This window comes from Triticum dicoccoides, chromosome 2B (assembly GCF_002162155.2).
Source record: "Triticum dicoccoides isolate Atlit2015 ecotype Zavitan chromosome 2B, WEW_v2.0, whole genome shotgun sequence".
In the NCBI taxonomy this organism is placed as follows: domain Eukaryota; kingdom Viridiplantae; phylum Streptophyta; class Magnoliopsida; order Poales; family Poaceae; genus Triticum; species Triticum dicoccoides.
This window is the reverse complement of record NC_041383.1, coordinates 437,070,827-437,098,135: the sequence shown is the minus strand read 5'-3', so window position 1 is coordinate 437,098,135 and position 27,309 is coordinate 437,070,827.

Below are 27,309 nucleotides of genomic sequence, written 5' to 3'. Positions count from 1 at the left end.
AAACACAAGCACCGCAAAAATGGTGATAGTGCCAAAGGCACGTCAGTCAATGCCGGATTCAGTGGCTCCAAGTCCGGTCAGCGGAAGAAGCCATTCAACAAAAACAATTCAGGCCCGTCCAGTTTGGACCGCATACTCGACCGTCCATGCCAAATTCATGGCACCCCAGGAACACCAGCCAACCACACCAACAGAGAATGCTGGGTCTTCAGACAAGCCGACAGGTCAGATGCCAAAAACAAGGGGAAGGGGTCTCAAAGAGACGATGATGATGAGGAGCCCCGATCACCGAATACAGGAGGACAGAAGAAATTCCCTCCCCAGGCGAAAATGGTGAATATGATATGCGCAAGCCACATTGCCAAGTGGAAACGTGCACTAAGGGAAGTATATACAATCGACCCAAAGTTTAAACCATGGCCCTCTTGCCCGATCACTTTCGATCGCAGGGACCATCCTACCAGTATCCATCATGGCGGTTCGGCCGCACTAGTCCTCGACCCCATCATTGACGGTTTCCACCTCACACGAGTCCTTATGGACGGAGGTAGCAGCCCGAACCTGCTATACCAGGATACAGTGCGCAAAATGGGCATCAACCCCTCAAGGATCAAGCCCACAAAAACCACCTTCAAAGGTGTCATACCAGGTGTAGAGGCCTGTTGCACGGGCTCAATCACACTGGAAGTGGTCTTAGGATCTCTGGACAATCACCGTACCAAAGATTTAGTCTTCGACATCGTCCCCTTTTGCAGTGACCATCAGGCACTGCTCGGACGAACGACGTTCACTTGGTTCAACGCAGTGCCACATTATGCCTACCATAAATTAAAGATGCCCAGTCCGCGTTGCGTCATCATGGTTAATGGCAGGTCTGAACTCCCCCTCACTGCCGAAGAGTCTACCACCGCTTTAACAACAGGAGCAACGGATGGCACCTTCCAGCCGAACCTCGAGTCGACGTCCAAGCTCCCGGACACCGCCAAAGGAGTCCGAACTACTGCGCGGCAGGATAGCCCGGCTCACCCGGAGCTTAATTAACAACACTCCGGAAAAAGATAATACAAGCCACATACTGCGGCTCAATCGCTGTGTGGCGCAAAACCATCTCTTGCATTTTCTTTGCAGGTTCACCTTTATGTAGGCCAGGATGGATGGCGTGGGAACAGTTCGAGCGCGTAAGGGAATCTCTAGATATTCCCCTCTATGATCATCTGACTACACCCCGGATCCGAACACAACTTCCTCACGCCTGGTATCAGCAGGTTCCGCAATCATATTTCTTTTTATCACATCATCTGTACTCATACGCATTGACGTATCATTCAAATACAACATGTGGATTTATGTGATGCTCATCTACTACTATTTATTATTTAAAAACTCTTTTGTTAAAAGGCGGCTGCTTATCGCGATATGCCTTAATATGCCAGGGGCTTCATCATGCCCATACTACGGCAAAAAAGTCCGAACACCTTCACGGCAGTTCAGCACCCTGAACTTATAGCATTATATGCATCAGCTCCGAATCATGTCTTGGGTCAATAGTTGGGTTTGCCCGGCTCCTATGTTTTGGTACCTTACGTTCCACTATATCGGCTAAGGTAGCACTGGGAGAACTACTGTGATTGTGTCCCGGTTCTTCCGGATGAGCACCTCAGTAGAGAAAGCCAAAAACTGACTGTCATGATGTAGCGAGAGCTGGTCAGCCGTTCGAGAGGTGCTCCTTCCCCTCCGGCGGTCCCTCTGCCATCAGCTTTTCTGCATCCATCTTCCCCCAATGCACCTTTGCATGGGCGAAGGCCATTCGCACACCTTCTACGCAGACCGACCGCTTGATGACTTCGAGCCGAGGGCAGGCACTCACAAGCCGCTTCACGAGCCTGAAATAACTGCTTGGAATCGGCTCGGCGGGCCACATCCGGATAATCAAATCCTTCATGGCTAGCTCGGCCGCCTTATGCAGTTCGACCAACTGCTTCAGTTGATCGGAAAACGACATCGGATAATTCGGCGCCAGATACTGCATCCAGAAGAGCTTATCCGCAGTTTTCCACTCTTCAGCTCGGTAGAATTGGGCGGCATCAGATATGCTGCACGGCAGCTCCACGAATACCCCTGTAGACATCAAAATTCAAGCTACCAAACTTGATTTTCTCCTCTCAAATACCCACTTTTTATAGAAAAAGCCTTACCAGCCGCAATCTTCCTCGCCTCCTGGATTTCCTTCAGGGCACCATGGGCTTCCCCCTGGGCATCACTTGCGGCTTGGCGAGCCTGGGAGAGTTCTGATTCTTTCCCTGCTAAGCTCTGCTCCAAGGTCTCGCATTTCTTTACGGCCTCTTGAATCTCTCGCTCAGCCTCAATAACTCTGGCCTCCTGGCCTCGTGTTTCTCACGGAGAGCCTGCTCGGCGACTGCCTTCTTCTCAGCTTCGGCCACAACCTTTTTAAGGGCCTCAATTTCGGCCGTTGCCCCTAGAGCACATTACAAAAATATTTCCATCATGCACACTTATTCATTTGTGCTAAATAAACAAGGTTTCCGCATACCTTGGTTATCCTCCAGCTGCTTCTTCACTTGGCCAAGTTCTCCTTCGGCCCGCTCTAGACTATGTCTCAGTTCGGATACTTCCGCAGCATGAGAGGCGGCAGTCACCACAGGCGCCTGCTTATTAAAAAGAGTGATAGATGTCATCGAGTAAGTCTCCTGCGAACATAAATTTGATCCTTTGTCTGGTTCTTTCTTTCACCGAACAGTGTATCAGGGGATGCTATCTATACTATGACACTCTTCCAAACCTCATACAAACATACCTCAAAGCCTCTTATGAGGCTGATACATGATTCATTTAGTCCACTCTTAGCGGACTGAATTTTCTCAATCACCGCACCCATAAGGGCATGATGTTCATCCACGATGGAGGCACCCTTCAGCGCCGCCAATAAAGTATCCGACACCTCTGGTTGGACAGAGGTGGCCGGTGGAATAGACATACCTCCTCCAGCTAACGGAGGCCACCTGCCTGATTCTTGGGCCTTATGGGTCTCCGGAATAGTGTCTGGCTGGGGGCCGGATTCAAGATAACCCCTGTCGTCGACGTCCATAGAGGACTTCTCTCCCGTGCGTTCGGACCCTGAAGGCTGGCCTCCTGGCGCCGCCTTTGCGATCCCCCCCCTCCGTGGCCTGGGTCCTTCTAGGACGAAACCTTGGTGTCATTCATACGTTTTGGGGAGGGGGCCTTCGGGGGTGTCCCGCTCTCCATTGCATCTGAACCCAGCAAATCCTCTGACGAGGATTGTTCGGCGCGGGACCTCACCAGACTAAAAAAAGTACGACTCAAATTAAAATATCATGCCGTGACAAGTCTGGATACCTGAGCGTGTTCGGATTTTACACTCACGAGTTCACCAGGGGCTCGGCCCTGGGATCCCACTCCGGGCTGCTATCGGCGGCGGCAATGGACTCTTCTGGAAGAGGGGTTTTCCCCCTCTTAGGCGACCCAGCCTCCAAGGATGTGGAGGCCATCCTTTTCTTTCTTCCCCCTGTGGGGGATTCGTCTCCTTCCTCCTCCTCATCCTCCTCGGAGGAAGAATGGGCATTGGACTCTTCGGATCTTGTATCCGAAGCGCCACGACGACGGAAGCCGCCCCTGGTCTTCTTGGCCTCCTTTTCGGTCTTCTTCTTCGGCGCCTTGTAAGGTGCCGGGACCATCATCTTCATCAGAAGTGGGCCGGCCATTTCTTCAGGCAGCAGGGCCGGACAGTGGATCCGCCCCGCCTTCTTCACCCAGCCCTAGGAAATTTGGGGGAAACACTTCAAGCATTTTTCTTAAAGGATATGCAAATAAAACATGTGAATTGTCATCGAACAAATCACTTACCGAACTTGCAGGGCGGGATAGTTGGTACCCGCGGTCCTCGGCGGAGTCTGACCATGATTTGCCAGACTTGAAAAGCACCTTCTAGATGTCCTTATGCGAGGAGCCGAAGAGCTCTAGCAGGGTCTGGTGCTTCGCCGCGTCGAACTCCCATAAATTGCAAGCCCGGTGTTGACAAGGTAGAATCCGGCAAACTAACATCACCTGGACTACATTGACGAGCTTGATGCTCTTTTCTTCCATGTCTTGGACGTGCGTTTGGAGCTCTGATAGCTCCTCAGACGAAGCCTAGTTCAGGCCCTTCTTGGGCCAGGATGTTAGTCGCAGGGCAGCACTGGATCTGAACTCTAGAGCGGCGGCCCATTCCTTGCCGCGCAACTCGGTGATGTAAAACACTGTTGCTGCCATTCCTTCACGGAATCATTAAAGGCACATGTTGGCCATGTAACGTTGGGCATCTTGCTCACCATGGCGCCTCCGCATTCGGCATGCTCGCCGCTCACTACCTTGGGCTTCACATTAAAAACCTTCAGCCATAAGCCGAAGTGCGGCGGGACACGGAGGAAGGCCTCGCATGCGATGATGAATGTCGAGATGTTGAGGAAGGAGTTGGGGGATAGATCATGAAAATCAATCCCATAATAATACATGATGCCGCGAACAAATGGGTGGAGGGGAAACCCTAGCCCGCGGACAAAATGAGGGAGGAATACCACCCTCTCATGGGGTTGCGGGGTGGGGACGATTTGTCCCACCGTCGGAAGATGATGGCCGATTCTCTTGGCCAAATACTCGGCCCCTCGAAGCTTTTTGATATCCTTCTCCCGGACGGTAGAGGCGATCCACTTGCCTCCTGCTCCCTACCTGGACATTTTTCGGGAAACCTTTTTGGGCGGATAAGACGAACGCCTGAGCGCTAGGGCTAGAGCAAAAATGGATGGATGAGCAGAAGAAGAAGGCGTGGGTGAAAGAAGGAGTTCTTATCCCCTTATAAAGGCAGCAAAGATTCTGTGCCTACCCACTTGCCCGTTAAAATCGCTTATTTCCCAAGCGCCACGATTGATGGCGCGGTTGGGTTACCCACGCCCATATTGATGAGAATCCCGCGATGAGGGGACACGATCTCTGCTTCGACAAGACGTGCCAATAAAACCGCCTCACGATATGTGCGGTGGCAGGTTATGAAAAATGGTTCGAATAATGACCGGGCCATGGCGTGACGTCATGCTATGAAGAGTTGTCAGCAGGTTAGATTTGTGGAATATTGTGCTCTCTACGGTGGTATGTGGACTTTGTTTTGCAGAGCCGGACACGATTCTTGTGTTCAAAATCTTCTATGGAGTATTCGGAGAAGGAACCCGCCTTGCAATGCCAAAGGCGATCTGCGTGCCGGACTCATTGTCATTGAAGCCTGGTTCAGGGGCTACTGAGGGAGTCCTAGATTAAGGGGTCCTCGGACAGCCGGACTATACACTTTGGCCGGACTGTTGGACTATGAAGATACAAGATTGAAGACTTCGTCCCGTGTCCGGATGGGACTCTCCTTTGCGTGGAAGGCAAGCTTGGCAATTCGGATATGTAGATCTCCTTCTTTGTAACCGACTCTGTGTAACCCTAGCCCCCTATGGTGTCTATATAAACCGGAGGGTTTAGTCTATAGGACAACAACAATCATAATCATAGGCTAGCTTCTAGGGTTTAGCCTCTACGATCTCGTGGTAGATCAACTCTTGTAATACTCATATCATCAAGATCAATCAAGCAGGAAGTAGGGTATTACCTCCATCGAGAGGGCCTGAACCTGGGTAAAACATCATGTCCCCTGCCTCCTGTTACCATTAGCCTTAGACGCACAGTTCGGGACCCCCTACCCGGGCCCCCTGCCTCCTGTTACCATTAGGCATTTTTGCAAGAACCTTTATACAGTTCGGCGAAGAAGCGGGCTAATCGAGTTATATCTGTAGGTTTTCTGACAGGTCGCCCCGAAGAGGAGATGCCCAGATCCGCAGGCAATCTTTTGCAAGAGCTTTCACAACTGCACAAGCGAGCTCGGCAGGTGATGCAGGGTATTGTCCAGGCCTTGTGGCCATCCGCCTCCCTGCTAGGAGGCATGGAGGAGCTTGTAGAGATTCTCAAGGGAGCGTGGCGGCGCTTCCGAATATGGAAGATATCGGCCTGCCGACAAGGTGCGAGGGAAGCCTGGGCCATGGTGAAAGCGCGGTACACCAAGGTGGACCCGAATCACATGGCCGAGGTCGGACCTGTAGGGTTAGATGGGAAAGAGATCCCCGTTAGTCTGGTATATGACGAGGTAGGCTTAGCCGCAAAGTATTCCCAACAGGATTGTAGGCTAGATAGCTTGTTGGATGGTATAGAAGAAGAATTTAGTCAGTCTAAGTGACTGTGTACTTCGAATGACATATTTTGTCCCTAACCGAATTGTAAATCATTTGTCATGGCGGACCTTTTCGCTTCAACCTCCGGACCCGATAGTCCGGAGTGTTTCCAAATACCCGCTCAATTATGTAAAAACCGGGGTACGCGTGCAAACCAGGCGTAGGGATCATAAGTGCTTGAACAGACAAGTACCCAACTAGCTATGTTATATTACATGGATAGTAAGAAACATCTTCCAGGGAGAATAGTTCCGTTAAGGGTTCCTTTCCCTGGGCATGCATGCATTAATGTGCATGTCCAAACTGCGAAAAGAGACGCAGGATATAAGCATCTGGGGGCATGTATTGTGATAGGTAAGAAACATCTTTTGTTCACCAACCGAATATTCCCTTAAGAATGCTAGATTTCGGCTTCACCCAGTCTGAGGTACACATCCGGCTGATCCGGCAGTAACAATCGCAGAGGTGCTCCCCTTATGCCCTAGCCGAACTAACGGGAACGTAGGGCATAAACACAAGAGCCAGGCAACCCAGCTTGGCCAAAACTAAAGTCATATCGATGCATATAATGGAGAAAAAGGTACATATGGAGAAGCGAAACATATGTAATGGGCATAAGCCCGGGAGATAATTATATTAAGCTTCTGTATAAGAAGCCCCCAGGTATATTGAGCGCGCATAGTGCGGCAAGAGTATGTAGTCGAGCCACACTTGAAGCTTATAAAGGCTATAAAAAGTTAGGAAGAAAGAAAGAAAGAAAGAGGATATAACTTAAAAAAAGGCGGAGGTAAGGAGACGAACACAGAGTTCGGCACTAGGTGTAGAATCTTCGGAGTCTGGCCGCGTTCCATGGGTTTGGCTCGAGTCGATTATCAGGTGCATCATACAGATGGTACGCCCCTCCGGTGAGAACTTTATCAATGATGAAGGGACCCTCCCACTTAGGCTTAAGCTTGTCCTTTTTCTTCTCTGGTAGGCGTAGCACGAGTTCGCCAACGTTATAAATTTTGGCCTGTACTTCTCTGCTTTGATACCTTCGAGCCTGTTGCTAATAGAATGCGGAACGGGCCTTTGCAACGTCACGCTCCTCATCCAGGGCATCTAAACTGTCCTGCCGATCAAGCTCGGCTTATCTCTCTTCGTACATGTGCACTCGAGGTGAGTCATGAATGATATCGCAGGGTAATACCGCCTCTGCGTCGTACACCATAAAAAATGGTGTGTATCCGGTAGTGCGATTCGGCGTGGTCCGCAGCCCCCATAGTACGGAGTCGAGCTCCTCGACCTTGTGCATATTTGATTCCTTTAAGGATCGCACTAGTCTGGGTTTGATGCCGCTCATAAGGAGACCGTTTGCTCGTCCGACTTGACCGTTTGTTTGGGGGTGATAGACGGAGGCATAATCGAGCTTAATGCCCATGTTGCCGCACCAAGTTTTCACCTCGCCGGTTGTGAAGTTGGAGCCGTTATCAGTGATGATGCTATGGGGGACACCGTAACAGTGTATGACCCCGGATATGAAGTCTATCACTGGTCCGGACTCGGCCATTTTAACTGGTTTGGCTTCTATCCATCTGGTGAATTTATCCACCATGACCAACAAGTATTTTTTTTCTTATGGCTTCCTCCTTTAAGGGGTCCGACCATATCGAGCCCCCAGACCGCAAAGGGCCAAGTTATGGGGATTGTTTGGAGAGCGGTAGGTGGCATATGGGTTTGGTTTGCAAAAAGCTGGCAACCGACGCAATGTTGGATGAGGTCCTGTGCGTCTGCTCGGGCTGTCGGCCAGTAGAAACCTGTACGGAAGGCCTTGCTTACAAGGGCCCGAGCTGCGGCGTGGTGGCCGTCGAGTCCAGCGTGAATTTCGGCCAGTAGCTGTTGTCCTTCCTCTTCGGAGATGCACCTTTGGAGCACTTCGGTCGCGCTTTTCTTATAAAGCCCTTCCTCGTGAACCTTGTAGGCTTTCGAGCGCCGCACAATGCAACGTGCCTCATTTTGGTCCTCAGGGAGTTCTTGCCTATTTAGGTAGGCTAAGAATGGTTCTATCCATGGGGCGATGACAACCATAATCACGTGGGCCAAAGGTGTTATTTTGGTGGCGGAGCCTTCGATTACGTCGGAGTGTTCAGGATCTGGGGTTGTGTTCGGATCTGGATTGGTATTGTCGGTCTCCCCTTCCCACACCACGAATGGCTTGAACAACCTTTCCAAGAAGATATTAGGTGGGACGGGGTCGCGCTTAGCGCCGATGCGGGCGAGGATATCCGCCGCTTGATTGTTTTCTCAGACCACATGGTGGAATTTGAGCCCCTTGAACCGAGCTGACATTTTGAGGACGGCATTGCGGTAAGCCGCCATTTTTGGGTCCTTGGTGTCAAAGTCTCCATTTATTTGAGATATTGCGAGGTTCGAATCCCCACACACTTTTAGGTGTGGAATGCCCATCAAGACTGCCATCCGAAGACCATGCAACAGAGCCTCGTATTCGGTTGCACTGTTGGAGTCTGCGTATAATATTTGGAGTACATATTGGACTGTGTCACCGGTGGGGGATGTCAGGACAACGCCTCCTCCCAGACCAGCCAACATCTTAGAGCCGTCAAAGTGCATGATCCAATTAGAGTACGCGCCGTACTCTTTAGGGAGTTCGGCTTCTGTCCATTCGGCGACGAAGTCAGCCAGTATGTGCGACTTAATGGCTCGCTGTGGTTTGTATATGATGTCGAATGGGATGAGCTTGATAGCCCACTTAGCAATCTGGCCTGTGGCATCATGGTTATTTATTATATTGTTTAGTGGTACTTCAGAGGCCACCATGATTGAACACTCTTGAAAGTAGTGTCGTAGTTTCCGGGATGCCATGAAGACTGCGTATGCTATCTTTTGATAATGTGGGTACCGTGACTTGCATGGGGTGAGGACACTAGATACGTAGTATACTGGCTTTTGAAGCGGGAACTTATGTCCGTCCGTCTCTCGTTTGATGACGAGCACTGCGCTTACAAGCTGGTGTGTTACACCTATATATAACAACATGGGTTCGCCGATATTTGGCGCGGCCAGGATTGGATTGCTGGCCAAGAGGGCCTTTATTTCTTCCAGTCCGGCCGTAGCTGCATCCGTCCACTCAAAGTGTTCGGTGCGTCGAAGAAGGCGATAAAGAGGTAGTGCCTTTTCTCCCAATCAGGAGATAAAGCGGCTTAGGGCAGCCACGCATCCAGTTAATTTCTGCTTGAGGTCTGTTGGGGTAGCCAACTGTGACAGAGCTCGGATTTTAGCCGGATTTGCTTCAATTCCTCTATTGGAAACGATGAAGCCCAAGAGCTTTCTGGCAGGCACGCCGAAAACACATTTTTCCGGATTGATCTTGATGTCATATGTTCGGAGATTGTCGAACGTAAGCCTCAAGTCGTCTATTAAAGATTCGACGTGTCTGGTTTTGATGACCACATTGTCTATGTATGCCTCCACTGTTTTGCCGATTTGTTTTTCCAGGCATGTCTGAATCATGCGTTAACATTTTTGAGCCTGAAAGGCATGGTGTTAAAACAGAAGGGGCCGTATGGTGTGATGAATGTTGTTGCGGCTTGATCGGACTCCGCCATCTTGATTTGATGGTATCCGGAGTATGCGTCGAGGAAGCACAATGAGTCGTGTCCTGCGGTAGCATCGATGATTTGATCGATACAGGGGAGGGCGAAGGGATCCTTGGGGCAAGCCTTATTGAGGTCCTTGAAATCGACACATAGGCACCAGGATTTGTCCTTCTTTGGTACCATCACCAGGTTTGCTAGCCAGTCCGGATGTTTTATTTCTCTGATGAATCCGGCCACGAGTAACTTGGCTAGCTCCTCGCCCATGGCTTGTCACTTAGGTTCTGAAAAGCGCCGAAGAGTCTGCTTGATCGACTTGTATCCCTTCAGTATGTTTAGGCTATGCTCGGCCAGCCTGCGTGGGATACCTGGCATGTCTGAAGGATGCTAGGCGAAGATGTCCCAATTCTCATGCAAGAATTCTCGCAGTGCGGCGTATATTGTTGGGTTCAGCTGTGCCCCGACGGATGCTGTTTTTGTAAGGTCCATTGGGTGGACCTGGAATTTGACTATTTCGTCCGCTGGTTTGAAAGAGGTGGACTTGGGTCCTTTGTCGAGTATCACGTCATCCTTGTCCAATGTGGAGCGCATCGCTGTTAGTTCTTCGGCCGCCAGGGCGTCGGATAATGCCTCAAGGGCCAGTGCGGCGTTTTATTTTTGGCGCGGAGTGCTACGTCCAGATCACTAGCTAGAGTGATGATTCCATTGGGCCCGGACATCTTGAGCTTCATGTACCCGTAATGGGGTAGAGCTTGGAAGCTCGTGAATGCATCCCGCCCTAAAAGGGCGTGGTATCCGCTACTGAATGGGGCCACTTGGAATGTGATTTCTTCGGACCTATAATTCTCCGGCGTGCCGAATAGCACATCTAGTGTGATTTTTCCCGCACATCGTGCCTCTCGACTAGGGATGATTCCTTTGAAGGTCGTGCTGCTTTGCTCAATGCGGCTCTTGTCTATTTCCATTTTGTTAAGAGTTTCCTCGTAGATGAGGTTTAATATGCTGCCACCGTCCATGAGCACTTTGGTAAGCCGGAAGCCGTCCACAATTGGACTAAGGACCAAAGCGGCTGGTGCTCGAACTGTTCGGAATTGAGGTTTGTCACTGGCATTGAAGGTTATGGCCGTGTCGTTCCATGGATTTATTGCTGCAATGTGGTAGACTTTGGCGAGGCTGCGGAGTGCTTGCTTGCGCCTGTTATTTGAGGCGAAAGTCTCGAAGACTGTCAATACTATATTGTTATTTTCCGCGGGATGATGATATGCAAAATCGTTGATGAGGAGATCCTCGCCGCTCTTGGCCACCTGCCGGAGTATCAAACATGCTCTAAGGCTATGTGTTGGTATGGTATCTGGTGTTCTATGAATTTTGCATGGCCCATTGAGCCATCCCTCCAATACGGTTCCACGCCCTGTAGTGGGCTTTGGTTTCTTTGTGATTGGATCGGGTGACTTGCGAGAGTGCACCCTTTTAGTTCAGATGAGGGGTTTAGTGAGAGCCGGAGGATCCCAGAATTTTGTTTGGGTTTTCCAGGCGCTTTCCATCGCACAGTACTTCTGTATGATGGCCGCCAAGTCGGTGAAGCGTGCTATGTCACAACGACTTATGGCGTTGAGTATTCCCTTGTCCGTGAAATTTTTGCAAAAGAGTGAGATTGCGTCTTCCTCGTGACAGTCCTTGACCTTTCTCATTACAAGGACGAATCTGGCCCAGAAGTGATGTACTGTCCCTTGGGGCTCTTGTCTAATGTCGGAAAGATCACTTGTATCTAGGTGGGTGGGTAGATTTAAGTCCAAACCCTGACCCGATTTTGGACCCAGGGGCAGAGGAGCTTCCGAGCTTGGCAGTTCGGGCTCCGGGATGTTGCCCAATTTTTCTGGCCCGCTGTCCTATTATAGGTTTGGAGCTTGGGCCATGTCCTCCCGTAGACAGGTATCCGGCTCGGAGAGCTCGGGAATCCGGACATAGTTCGTCCTCAAATAGAGGAAGAATTGCTGCATTGCTCCTCCATCACCGCTATCTGATGGGTGACCGAGAGAGAGTTAATCTCCCTTTGGTCGGGTTTAAGCCCGATCTGATCATAGTCCGTAGCAACTCCCAGGGCGGCGATGCGATCCAAGAGCTCGTCCAGGGAGGAGAGCTCCATTGGATCCATCTGCTCGGTGAATTCCGAGCTGACGTGTAGGCTGTTCTTGATGACCTGAGAAGTCATCGTCGGCGCGACGGCCGAACGAGCGGTCATGACAAAGCGGCCCAGTCGGAGAGTTTGGCCTACAGCCAGGGCTCCCCAGAGGTGATGTTATCCTTGACAACAAGGCGAGCCATCAAGCCTTACCGTGACCGCACAATGGAACTCTCAATGAAAGCACCAATGTCAGTGTCAAAACTGGCGGATCTCGGGTAGGGGGTCCCGAACTGTGCGTCTAAGGCTAATGGTAACAGGAGGCAGGGGACACAATGTTTACCCAGGTTTGGGCCCTCACGATGGAGGTAATACCCTACTTCCTGCTTGATTGATCTTGATGATATGAGTATTACAAGAGTTGATCTACCACGAGATCGTAGAGGCTAAACCCTAGAAGCTAGCCTATGATTATGATTGTTGTTGTCCTACGGACTAAACCCTCCGGTTTATATAGACACCGGAGGGGGCTAGGGTTACACAGAGTCGGTTACAGAGAAGGATATCTACATATCTGAATTGCCAAGCTTGCCTTCCACGCAAAGGAGAGTCCCACCCGGACACGGGACGAAGTCTTCAATCTTGTATCTTCATAGTCCAACAATCCCGCGTAAGTACATAGTCCGGCTGTCCGAGGACCCCCTAATCCAGGACTCCCTCAAGGCCACCTTCCTCCGGGGTCCACCATAGCACATCCATCACTCCGTTGGAATGGTAATGAGGTTGACACGCAGGTCATTAAAGTGACAATCCCTTGGCTCCAGCCATCATGTTGTATTGTCACATGCAGACCACTTAACATTACATCATAGAACCATCTCATACACAAATTCATCATCATGACAAAGGCTATACCCAATCACAGGCATCTTGCAAAACCAAGTTAGGCGTCCTCTAATCGGTTTGTCAAATTTCAATTACGTGGCTTCTATGATTTCTGTAGAACTCTAGCTATCTACGTCTACCATCAAGGTGATAATTCTTGTTGTTGGATTAACTTTTGGGGTGTGTGAGTGAAGCGAATTAATTAAGAAACTCTAGCCCCTCAATACGCATGACCCCCTAGAAGATTGATCATCTTCGTCGCCCTCTCGTGTTTGCAATAGTTCACTATTCTTGACTATGATGAAGCCCAAGGAACTGTTAGCAGATTGTGTCATGAACAAGCCAATTTCCTTTCTTGTTTGTCATGTGTTTGAAATGTTGAAACATTTTTCTTGTACTTGTTTTCTTTCCTATCAGGGGCGGCTCGAGTGGGACACCAATCCCGTTGCCAGTGAAACCCCAGCCTCCGCGCCCTCTCCCTTGATACATATCCAACGTATCTATAATTTTATGCCATATTTGCAATAGTTTTATATGGTTTTGGTGCACTTTTATATGATTTTCGTGGACTAACATATTAACCTGGTGCCCAGTGCTAGTTGATATTTTCTGCTTGCTTTTGGTTTTCTGGAAAATCCTATTGGGGAACGTAGCAGAAATTCAAAATTTTCCTACGTGTCACCAAGATCTATCTAAGGAGAAACCAGCAACGAGGGGAAGGAGAGTGCATCTACATACCCTTGTAGATCGCTAAGCGGAAGCGTTCAAGAGAATGGGGTTGAAGGAGTCGTACTCATCGTGATACAAATCACCGGAGATCCTAGTGCTGAACGGACGGCACCTCCGCGTTCAACACATGTACAGCCCGGTGACGTCTCCCACGCCTTGATCCAGCAAGGAGAGAGGGAGAGGTTGAGGAAGACTCCATCCAGCAGTAGCACAACGGCGTGGTGGTGATGGAGGAGCGTGGTAGTCCAGCAGGGCTTCGCCAAGCACCGCGAGATATGAGGAGAAAGAGAGGTAGGGCTGCGCCAACAGGAGAAGAAACTCATGTGTTGGGCAGCCCCCAGGCCTCAAGTATTTATAGGGGGAGGGGAGGGGGCTGCGCCCCCTCTAGGGTTCCCTCCCCAAGGGTGGCGGCAGCCCCCAGATGCCATCTGGGTGGCGGCCAGAGGGGGAGAGAGGGGAGGCGCGCCTGGGGTGGGCCTTAGGGCCCATCTGTCCTAGGGTTTGCCCCCTCCCACTCTCCCTTGCGCCTTGGGCCCCTTGTGGGGGGCGCACCAGCCCACCTGGGGCTGGTTCCCTCCCACACTTGGCCCATGCAGCCCTCTGGGGTTGGTGGCCCCACTTGGTGGACCCCCGGGACCCTCCCGGTGGTCCCGGTACGTTACCGGAAAAACCCGAAACTTTTCCGGTGACCAAAAAAGGACTTCCCATATATAAATCTTTACCTCCGGACCATTACGGAACTCCTCGTGACGTCTGGGATCTCATCCGGTACTCCGAACAACATTCGGTAACCACATACAAACTTCCTTTATAACCCTAGCGTCATCGAACCTTAAGTGTGTAGACCCTACGGGTTCGGGAGACATGTAGACATGACCGAGACGTTCTCCGGTCAATAATCAACAGCGGGATCTAGATACCCATTTTGGCTCCCACATTTTCCACGACGATCTCATCGGATGAACCACGATGTCAAGGACTCAATCGATCCCATATACAATTCCCTTTGTCTAGCGGTATTGTACTTGCCCGAGATTCGATCGTCGGTATCCCGATACCTTGTTCAATCTCGTTACCAGCAAGTCTCTTTACTCGTTCCATAACACATCATCCCGTGATCAACCCCTTGGTCACATTGTGCACATTATGATGATGTCCTACCGAGTGGGCCCAGAGATACCTCTCCGTTTACACGGAGTGAGAAATCCCAGTCTCAATTCGTGCCAACCCAACAGACACTTTCGGAGATACCTGTAGTGCACCTTTATAGCCACCCAGTTACGTTGTGACATTTGGTACACCCAAAGCATTCCTACGGTATCCGGGAGTTGCACAATCTCATGGTCTAAGGAAATGATACTTGACATTAGAAAAGCTTTAGCATACGAACTACGATCTTTGTGCTAGGCTTAGGATTGGGTCTTGTCCATCACATCATTCTCCCAATGATGTGATCCCATTATCAACGACATCTTAATGTCCATGGTTAGGAAATCGTAACCATCTATTGATCAACGAGCTAGTCAACTAGAGGCTTACTAGGGACATGGTGTTGTCTATGTATCCACACATGTATCTGTGTTTCCTATCAATACAATTATAGCATGGATAATAAACGATTATCATGAACAAGGAAATATAATAATAACTAATTTATTATTGCCTCTAGGGCATATTTCCAACATTCTCCCACTTGCACTAGAGGCAATAATCTAGTTCACATCGCCATGTGATTAACACTCACATGTCACATCGCCATGTGACCAACATCCAAAGAATTTACTAGTGTCATTAAACTAGTTCACATCATCATGTGATTTAGACTCAATGAGTTCTGGGTTTTGATCATGTTTTGCTTGAGAGAGGTTTTAGTCAACGGGTCTGCAATATTCAGATCCGTATGTACTTCGCAAATCTCTATGTCATATTGTAAATGTTGCTTCCACGCTCCACTTGAAGCTATTCCAAATGGTTGCTCCATTATACGTATCCGGTTTGCTACTCAAAGTCATTCGGATAGGTGTTAAAGCTTGCATCGTCGTAACCCTTTACGCCGAACTCTTTATCACCTCCATAATTGAGAAATAAATCCTTATTACTCCAAGGACAATTTTGACCGCTATCTGCTGATCCACTCCCTGATCACCTTTGTACCCTCTTGCCAGACATGTGGCAAGGCACACATCAGGTGCGGTACATAGCATAGCATACTATAGAGCCTACGTCTAAAGCATAGGGGACGACCTTCGTCCTTTCTCTCTTTTCTGCCGTGGTCGAGCTTTAAGTCATACCTTACATCTCAGGTAAGAACTCCTTCTTTGACTGATCCATCTTGAACACCTTCAAGATCATGTCAAGGTATATGCTCATTTGAAAGTATTATTAAGCATTTTGATCTATCCTCATAGATTTTGATGCTCAATGTTCAAGTAGCTTGATCCAGGTTTTCTATTGAAAAACACCTTTCAAATAACCCTATATGCTTTCCAGAAAATTCTACATCATTTCTGATCAATAATATGTCAACAACATATACTCATCAGAAATTCCATAGTGCTCCCACTCACTTATTTGGAAATACAAGTTTCTCATAAACTTTGTATAAACCCAAAATCTTTGATCATTTTATCAAAGTGTATATTCCAACTCCGAGATTCTTACTCCAGTCCATGGAAGGATCGCTGGAGCTAGCATTACTTTTAGCATCCTTAGGATCGACAAAATCTTTCTGATTGTATCACATACAACCTTTCCTTACAAAAACTGGTAAGGAAACTCGTTTTGACATCCATCTGCCAGATTTCATAAATGCAGCTAATGCTAACAAGATTCCGACGGACTTAAGCATCGCTACGGATGAGAAAATCTCATCGTAGTCAACTCCTTGAACTTGTGAAAAACTCTTCGCCACAAGTCGAGCTTCATAGACGGTGACATTACCGTCCACGTCCGTCTTCTTCTTAAAGATCCATTTATCTCAATGGCTTGCTGATCATTGGGCAAGTCCACCAAAGTCCATGCTTTGTTCTGATACATGGATCCTATCTCGGATTTCATGGCTCCTAACCATTTGTCGGAATTTGGGCCCACCATCGCTTCTCCATAGCTCGTAGGTTCATTGTTGTCTAGCAACATGACCTTTAAGACAGGATCACCGTACCACTCCAAAGAAGTACACGTCCTTGTCGTCCTACGAGGTTCGGTAGTGACTTGATCCGAAGCTTCATGATCAATATCATAAGCTTCCACTTCAATTGGTGTAGGTGCCACAGGAACAACTTCCTGTGCCCTGCTACACACTGGTTGAAGTGATGGTTCAATAACCTCATCAAGTCTCCACTATCCTCCCACTCAATTCTCGAGACAAACCTTTCCTCGAGAAAGGACCCGATTCAAGAAGCAATCCCTATTGCTTTCGGATCTGAATTAGGAGGTATACCCAACTGTTTTGGGTGTCCTATGAAGATGCATTTTATCCGCTTTGGGTTCGAGCTTATCAACCTGAAACTTTTTCACATAAGCGTCGCAGCCCCAAACTTTTTAAGAAACGACAACTTAGGTTTCTCCAAACGGCGTCGTCTCAACGGAATTACGTGGTACCCTATTAAAGTGAGTGCGGTTGTCTCTAATGCCTAACCCATGAACGATAGTGGTAATTCGATAAGAGACATCAAGGTACGCACCATATCCAATAGGTGCTACTTATGATGTTCGGACACACCATCACACTATGGTGTTCCAGGCGGTATTAATTGTGAAACAATTTCCACAATGTCTTAATTGTGTGCCAAAACTCGTAACTCAGATATTCATCTCTATGATCATATCATAGACATTCTATCCTCTTGTCACGAAGATCTTAAACTTCACTCTGAAATTACTTGAACCATTCAATAATTCAGACTTGTGTTTCATCAAGTAAATATACTCAACATCTACTCGAATCATCTGGGAAGTAAGAACATAACGATATTCACTGCATGCCTCAGCACTCATTGGACTGCACACATCAAAATGTGTTACTTCCAACAAGTTGCTATCTAGTTCCATCTTACTGAAACCGAGGCTTTCAGTCATCTTGTCCATGTGGTATGATTTGCATATCTCAAGTGATTCAAAATCAAGTGAGTCTAAACGATCCATCTGCATGGAGTTTCTTCATGCGTATGCACAAATAGACATGGTTCGCATGTCTCAAACTTTTCAAAAACGAGTGAGTCCAAAGATCCATCAACATGGAGCTTCTTCATGCGATTTATACCAATATGACTTACATGGCAGTGCCACATGTAAGTGGTACTATCATTACTATCTTATATCTTTTGGCATGAAAAATGCGTATCACTACGATCGAGATTCAATAAACCACTCAGGTTTAATGCTAATCTTGATGGTACAGGGAGCGCGCGATGTTTGATCACATCAAACTTGGAAACACTTCCAACACATATCGTTAGCTCACCTTTAGCTAGTCTCCGTTTATTTCGTAGCTCTTTTGTTTCGAGTTACTAACACTTTAGCAACCGAACCGGTATCTTAATACCCTGGTGCTACTAGGAGTACTAGTAAAGTACACATTTACATAATGTATATCCAATATACTTCTATCGACCTTGCCAGCCTTCTCATCTACCAAGTATCTAGGGTAGTTCTTGTCCAGTGGTTGTTCCCCTTATTACAGAAGCACTTAGTCTCGGGTTTGGGTTCAACCTTGGGTTTTCACTAGAGCAGCAACTGATTTGCCGTTTCATGAAGTATCCCTTCTTGCCCTCGCCCTTCTTGAAACTAGTGGTTTCACCAACCATCAACAATTGATGCTCCTTCTTGATTTCTACTTTCGCGATGTCAAACAACGCGAATACCTCAAGGATCATCATCTCTATCCTTGATATGTTATAGTTCATCACGAAGCTCTAGCAGCTTGGTGGCAATGACTTCGGAGAAACATCACTATCTCATCTGGAAGATCAACTCCCACTCGATTCAAGTGATTGTTGTACTCAGACAATCTGAGTACAAGCTCAACGATTGAGCTTTTCTCCCTTAGTTTGCAGGCTAAGAGACTCGTCGGAGGTCTTACACCTCTTAACGTGGGCACGACCTGAAATCCCAATTTCAGCCCTCGAAACATCTCATATGTTTCGCGATGTTCCAAAATCGTCTTTGGTGCCTCAACTCTAAACCGTTTATCATTACTGAACTATCACGTAGTTATCAAAAGCGTGTATGTACGATGTTCGCAACATCCACAAACGACGTTTGGGGTTCAGCACACTGAGCGGTGCATTAAGGACATAAGCTTTCTACTATCCGCATAATCTCTACTGTCAACTTTCAACTATATTTTCTCTAGGAACATATCTAAACAGTGGAAATAAAGCGCGAGCTTACGACATAATTTGCAAAGATCTTTTGACTATGTTCAGGATAATTAAGTTCATCTTATGAACTCCCACTCAGATAGACATCCCTCTAGTCATCTAAGTGATTACATGATCCGAGTCAACTAGGCCGTGTCCGATCATCACGTGAGACGGACTAGTCATCATCGGTGAACATCTTCATGTTGATCGTATCTACTATACGACTCATGCTCGACCTTTCGGTCTCTTGTGTTTCGAGGCCATGTCTGTACATGCTAGGCTCGTCAAGTCAACCTAAGTATTTCGCCTGTGTAAATCTGTCTTACACCCGTTGTATGTGAACGTAAGAATCCATCACACCCGATCATCATGTGGTGCTTAGAAATGACGAACTTTCTCAACGGTGCACAGTTAGGGGGAACACTTTCTTGAAATTTTAATGAGGGATCATCTTATTTACTACCGTCGTTCTAAGCAAATAAGATGCATAAACACGATAAACATCACATGCAATCAAATAGTGACATGATATGGCCAATATCATATTGCTCCTTTTGATCTCCATCTTCGGGGCTCCATGATCATCATCGTCACCGGCATGACACCATGATCTCCATCATCGTGTCTCCATGAAGTCGCCTCGCCAACTTATTACTTCTACTACTATGGCTACCGGTTAGCAAATAAAGTAAAGTAATTACATGGCGTTGTTCAATGACACACAGGTCATACAATAAATAAAGACAACTCCTATGGCTCCTGCCGGTTGTCATACTCATCGACATGCAAGTCGTGATTCCTAGTACAAGAAGATGATCAATCTCATACATCACATATCATTCATCACATTCTTCTTGGCCATATCACATCACATAGCATACCCTGCAAAAACAAGTTAGACGTCCTCTAATTGTTGTTTGCATGTTTTACGTGGCTGCTATGGGTTTCTAGCAAGAACGTTTCTTACATACGCAAAAACCACAACGTGATATGTCAATTGCTATTTACCCTTCATAAGGACCCTTTTCATCGAATCCGTTCCGACTAAAGTGGGAGAGACTGGCACCCGCTAGCCACCTTATGCACCAAGTGCATGTCAGTCGGTGGAACCTGTCTCACGTAAGTGTACGTGTAAGGTCGGTCCGGGCCGCTTCATCCCACAATACCGTCGAAACAAGATTGGACTAGTAACGGTAAGCATATTGAACAAAATCAATGCCCACAACTACTTTGTGTTCTACTCGTGCAAAGAATCTACGCAATAGACCTAGCTCATGATGCCACTGTTGGGGAACGTAGCAGAAATTCAAAATTTTCCTACGTGTCACCAAGATCTATCTAAGGAGAAACTAGCAACGAGGGGAAGGAGAGTGCATCTACATACCCTTGTAGATCGCTAAGCGGAAGCGTTCAAGAGAACGGGGTTGAAGGAGTCGTACTCGTCGTGATCCAAATCATCGGAGATCCTAGTGCCGAACGGACGGCACCTCCGCGTTCAACACACGTACAGCCCGGTGACGTCTCCCACGCCTTGATCCAGCAAGGAGAGAGGGAGAGGTTGAGGAAGACTCCATCCAGCAGTAGCACAACGGCGTGGTGGTGATGGAGGAGCATGGTAGTCCAGCAGGGCTTCGCCAAGCACCGCGAGATATGAGGAGAAAGAGAGGTAGGGCTGCGCCAACAGGAGAAGAAACTCATGTGTTGGGTAGCCCCCAGGCCTCAAGTATTTATAGGGGGAGGGGAGGGGGCTGCGCCCCCTCTAGGGTTCCCTCCCCAAGGGTGGCGGCAGCCCCCAGATGCCATCTGGGTGGCGGCCAGAGGGGAAGAGAGGGGAGGCGCGCCTGGGGTGGGCCTTAGGGCCCATCTGCCCTAGGGTTTGCCCCCTCCCACTCTCCCTTGCGCCTTGGGCCCCTTGTGGGGGGCGCACCAGCCCACCTGGGGCTGGTTTCCTCCAACACTTGGCCCATGCAGCCCTCCGGGGTTGGTGGCCCCACTTGGTGGACCCCCGGGACCCTCCCGGTGGTCCCGGTACGTTACCGGAAAAACCCGAAACTTTTCCGGTGACCAAAACAGGACTTCCCATATATAAATCTTTACCTCCGGACCATTCCGGAACTCCTCGTGATGTCCGAGATCTCATCCGGGACTCCGAACAACATTTGGTAACCACATACAAACTTCCTTTATAACCCTAGCGTCATTGAACCTTAAGTGTGTAGACCCTACGGGCTCGGGAGACATGTAGACATGACCGAGACGTTCTCCGGTCAATAATCAAAAGCGGGATCTGGATACCCATGTTGGCTCCCACATTTTCCACGACGATCTCATCGGATGAACCACGATGTCATGGACTCAATCGATCCCGTATACAATTCCCTTTGTCTAGCGGTATTGTACTTGCCCGAGATTCGATCGTCGGTATCCCGATACCTTGTTCAATCTCATTACCAGCAAGTCTCTTTACTCGTTCCATAACACATCATCCCGTGATCAACCCCTTGGTCACATTGTGCACATTATGATGATGTCCTACCGAGTGGGCCCAGAGATACCTCTCCGTTTACACGAAGTGACAAACCCCAGTCTTGATTCGTGCCAACCCAACAGACACTTTCGGAGATACCTGTAGTGCACCTTTATAGCCACCCAGTTACGTTGTGATGTTTGGTACACCGAAAGCATTCCTACGGTATCCGGGAGTTGCACAATCTCATGGTCTAAGGAAATGATACTTGACATTAGAAAAGCTTTAGCATACGAACTACGATCTTTGTGCTAGGCTTAGGATTGGGTCTTGTCCATCACATCATTCTCCCAATGATGTGATCCCGTTATCAACGACATCTTAATGTCCATGGTTAGGGAACCGTAACCATCTATTGATCAACGAGCTAGTCAACTAGAGGCTTACTAGGGACATGGTGTTGTCTATGTATCCACACATGTATCTGTGTTTCCTATCAATACAATTATAGCATAGATAATAAACGATTATCATGAACAAGGAAATATAATAATAACTAATTTATTATTGCCTCTAGGGCATATTTCCAACAAATCTGCGATCAAACTTTTTGACGATTTTTTTGGAACATAAGAAACCCCCGAAGCTTTGTGGGAGGACCAGAAGACCCACGAGGCGGTGACAAGGAAACATGGTGCGCCTTGGGGGTATGGAGGGGGTGTTGCCTTATGGGACCCTTGTAACTCCTTTTGGCGTGAAATCAACGCTGAAATTTCTTATAAATAGAGAAAAAACCATAAATAAACCTAGAACTTTGACTTCGCTGCTGCAACCCTCTATTCCGAAAAGATCTCATCTGGAGGCCTTTTACGGCTTCCTGTCGGAGGGGGAAATCATCACCGGAGGCCATCTTCATCATCCCGATGGTCTTCATGATAAGGAGGGAGTAGTTCACCCTCAGGGCTGAGGGTATGTACTAGTAGCTATGTGTTTGATCTCTCTCTCTGGATCTTGATAGGACACGATCTTGATGTACCATGAGCTTTCTTAATATAGTTGGATCATATGATGCTCTTCCCTCTCTATCTTTGTTGTGATGAATTGAGTCTTGCTCTTTGAGGTTTCGTTATGTTGGATTGAATATTGGATTTGAGATCACTTGATGTATGTCTTGCATGTGAATACCCATGATGACAATGGGGTATTCTATTGAGTCACTTGATATATGTTTTGGTAATCAACTTGCGGATTCCCAAGATGACACTGGGGTAATCTGGGCACATAGGTTGATACACATTTTTGTCCTATATTCTCCGATAGAAACTTTGGAGTGATTCTTTGTCGCATGTTGAGGGATTGTTATATGATTTAATTATGTTAGCACTGTTGAGAGATTGCACTAGTGAAAGTATGAACCCTAGGCCTTGTTTCTAAGCATTGCAATACCGTTTGTGCTCACTTTTATTACTTGCTACCTTGCTGTTTTTATTATTTTAGATTACAAAACCCTATATCTACTATCCATACTACACTTGTATCACCATATCTTAGCCGAACTAGTGCACCTATACAACTGACAACTGTATTGGGTGTGTTGGGACATAAGAGACTCGTTGTATTTTGGTTCCAGGGTTGTATGAGAGGGACAATCTTCATCGTACATCTCCCACGGATTGATAAACCTTAGGTCATCCACTTGAGGGAAATTTGTTGTTGTCCTATAAAACTCTGCGCTTGGAGGCCCAACAGAGTCTACAAGAATAAAAATTGAGTAGTAGACATCATCCTTCGCTGCCTCCGGAAGGTTCCTCCTGCTTTGCCCCGATGGGCAGCGGTGGTGGGGCCGCTCCTCTCGCGCTGGTGCGTCGGCATGGCTGAGGGAGTCCTGGATTAAGGGGTCCTCGGGCGTCCGGCCTATTGACATGGGCCGTGTCGGGGATATACCCCGCGGTATGATCCAGCCAGAGTCATAACCCGGCTGGGACTTGGTAAACCGGCGGATGGTAAACCGGCGGACAGTTAAGACAGATGGCTAAGACAGACGGTAAACCGGCAAGTGTTAAACTGGCAGACAGTTAAGACAGATGGCTAAACAGAAGGTAAACCGGCGAGTGTTAAACTGGCAGAGTTAAGACATATGGTAGCACTGGCAGGTGTTAAGTCAGTCATAACCCGACAGACAATGTTAGACCGACAGACAATGTTAAACCGGCAGACAATGTTAAACCGGCAGACGTTAAGAAGCCCAGGAAGGGAAGTCAAAATAGTTTAAGTCTTAGTCTGAGATGGACTCTATATGTAACCCGCCCCTTTAACTTATATAAGGAGGGGCAGGGCTCCCCAAAGAGGGACAAGCAAGAAACAAACTCTAGGGCTAGACACAACTAGAGGAGAGCCGGTTTACGGCCACTCCCTCGTGATGATAATGAGATCTAGCCTCAAACAACATGTAGGGTTGTTACCAGATGATGTTTCCCGGGGGCCCGAAGCTGTCTAAACCCTTGTCTTGTGTTGCGTCTCTCGATTCTGCTCAACCCCTCTCAAGATACCACATAGATGCATTGGCCTCGCGACTAAGTCCTCACACTAAGGACATCTGACGTGTTAATTCCATGACAGTTGGCGCCCACCGTGGGGCTGGCTCATGGTGGTGTTGAGTTCTTGAAGGGATCTACCTTAGGGATCAAGAGGTTCACAAATACGGATGAAGAAGAGCCGGTTTGCAATCATCAGCTTCAAAATTCATCGTTCCGGATTTACAATAAGTGGAGTTTTTAGGTTAATCACTGCGACATGCAATCCGCCGAGGCGAGCAGCAGTTCGATCTCGTCGACTATAGCAGGCACGTCAAATCAATCTGTGTTCGGGTTAAACCAACCACGGTCCGGAAGGAAAACCCAGAGTGGACACAGCCTCGTGCAATTAAAGGTCACTGAGCGGCTGCTCTGGTCTCAGTTCGCCACTCGAAGAATTGGCCTCGTTTTGGTTGTCTTGGAGCCGCTGTCATAAGCCGCCTTGAGTGTCCAAGATTTGTGGTCTCCATGGCCCAAACCGTCTCCGGGTTATTTCTGTGCTGCTCCTGGCTGACCCATCGTTTCTGCCTCGTCGCTTCAAGCGGCCTTTTGTTTGGCCTCGACGAATCGCAGGCCGCCGCGGACCATCTACGACTACCACGATTGAGAGGATAAAATCGGGGAGTGACCCGTTCACCGGCTTGGGCTGTCAAATCCACGAAGCGGTCTCGCTTCAAGCTTCGCCTCAACCACCGCCGTCGCGCCCAAGGTCGTGCCACGCGCCACGAGCCACCCTGGCCTCGACTCCGACTTCAAATTGCTTCCCCCACGACCGTCTTCAAACCGGATTTTACTCCGGCTTCAAGCCGCCTTCCGCTCCAAATCACCGAGCCACGGACCTGGAAGGGGATTGGATTTGGGTTCCGCGCCGAGTCGCCGACCGGCTCCGCCGCCCGCTCTCGAGCACCCCCGCGGCCGGCTGCGTCGCTCGCGCGTGCGCTTCTCCACCACCGCGCTTGGCCGTCCTTGCGCGCCCCCGTCCCTCCTTGTTCTTCTGCGTTCCCGTGGCCGCGCCTGCACCATGTCGTCACTGTGTCGTTCTACACCCCCGCCCAGGCTCCCTGCAGCTCCGCATCTGCTGCTCTCCCATGGCTGCGCGTCTGCGAGCACGAGCAAGCCCCCTGCTCCACCGCGCTTTGCGCGCCGGCGGGCCTCCTGCTCCGCCCCTACCATGGCGCCGCCGGCCACTTCCGCCCCTATCGTGTGGCCCCAACAGGCCCCGCCCGCGTTGGGTCACGCGCCGGCCCGTCCGCCCGCCCGAGCATGAGCTCCTCCCTCCTCTGCTCCTTGTCACTGCACCGGCCCCGTCGCTCCTTCTCAAGCCACCAGTCAACGTCATCGCGTCCGCAGCAACAGCGGCACCCCTGCGAGCCGCCACTTCCGCTTGTAAGTCGCCTCCACCTCGGCACTCGTGGACCCGCCAAGGACTATCCCCGAGCTTCGCTGTTGGATCGCTCCGTGCTCTGCACGCCTCGCTTCCGCGATCTCCGTCAAGCCGTCGAGCCGGCATCCGTGGCCTCGATCCGACCCTCCGTTGCGCCTAACTCCTCCGGCTGAGAGGCTGACCCGTCGTTGCGCCTCGCTTCCACCGGTCGCTGCTCCAAACTGCTCGAGAGCCGCTGCCGGTGCTCTGACTTACCCGCTGCAGCCTTGCAACAAACCTCCAGGACACCTCAGCTATGAGCCACTGCGGCTGCAAAGCTGTCCTGACCAAGTCGCCAAGCCAGGGCTGAGGTCTTCGCACGTCGTCCGTCTCCTGTGGCACCCAGTTGGTTCACAAGCAAGCAGATGCATACTTGTTCAGAAAAAGTACTACAGGAACCAACGATCCATTCAGGAGTCAGTTAGCGCTGACCCAACGGACTGCGGAGGTAAAAGACCGATGCTACTCGTCGCCACACATCAAAGTCTGCATGCAGCCAATCATTACTTTGGAAGGAAAAAAAGACAAAGGAAAAACACAGATGACGTGCATCTGCACGGACTATCTTTTGTGTCTGACTACGCTCAGTATCATTGTCCATGTTCATCCGACGAAAAATACCAGGTGTTATTTATCCTATTTATTTTTAAAAGGTGCATATTAATTCATCCGAGCAAAACTACTTTGCCCTGCTGTGTTTTATATCAGGAGAATTATTTATTACAAAGTGGCATTATACCACAGAGATGGAGGCGTGCCAACATCAATCAGCATAGGTGGTCGTCCCACAACGGACTCCCACACCAACTTACAATGTTGTAGCTGGTTCACCCGTCCGCACCGCCTTAAAATGTCACGGCCGATTCTCCCGCCCGAGCCGGCTTACTGCGGCCGACTCATCTGTCTGCGCTGCTTCTGATGTTACGGTCGTCTTTGCTGTCCGTCTCTCACGGCCTGGTCTACATCAACATACCAGGCCGCACCTGTCTGCATGAGCTATTCATTGAGTATGAGCAAGTCACAGCTTGGGTAGCCCAGTTTTCTTTCAACAAAATGAAGGCAAATTATCATATATGATCAACCGTCGTCTGCACTGGGTGGCCCAATGGACAGGCGCACAAGTCGCCGCTACTACAGTTTGGTTAAACTTGAAGGAGCCAGTTGGAAGGAACCATTGGTCGAGTTGCTGACACGGCTCATACGAGATCATTTATAATCCGCCGCAGTCACCTCAACCTTCAATGGATTTACATCGCGTTATTAACACCGATGATATATACCTTCTGCTATGGTCAACAAATTCAAGTGCCTCAGGATGTTGAAGGGAAAGATAACATGGTCCCAGAGGCTACTGTTATATTGATGAAAATTTAAAAGGCCGTCAGAAATATTCCGGCTCACAATGATGCTTCTGGTTTATAATCCGGTTTAAGAGGAAACTATCTCTTGCAAAGCTCTGAGGCTCTCAATATCCGGTTCAAAATCCCAGTTCCAGAAGAATTTATCTCTTGCAACAAGTTAAAGGTTGCAGAAGAGAACCTGCTGCCCTGACGCGCGGTTCAAACATGCGTATCCCGCCTTATTGGCTTATCATATTATTGGTTACATGGGGGCTTCAGCTGACAAAGAGGAGTTCTGTCCATTAATCGGGCTATCACGCCACAACAAAGCTTGGGAGCTTCACACCCAAGGGGCCAAAGAGAGTCTTGTTGCTACGCACAGCTCAAACATAGGCACCCATTGAGCACAGCTCACAAAGTTACTTGGGGGCTCTTTGTGCACTGCAACAAAGAGTTTGAAAGGACCCTTGTAATATGCTATCAAGCACGGCTTGGAAGCCTGGTGTATTCACCTAAAAGCCTGGGTTAACCTGCCTTCA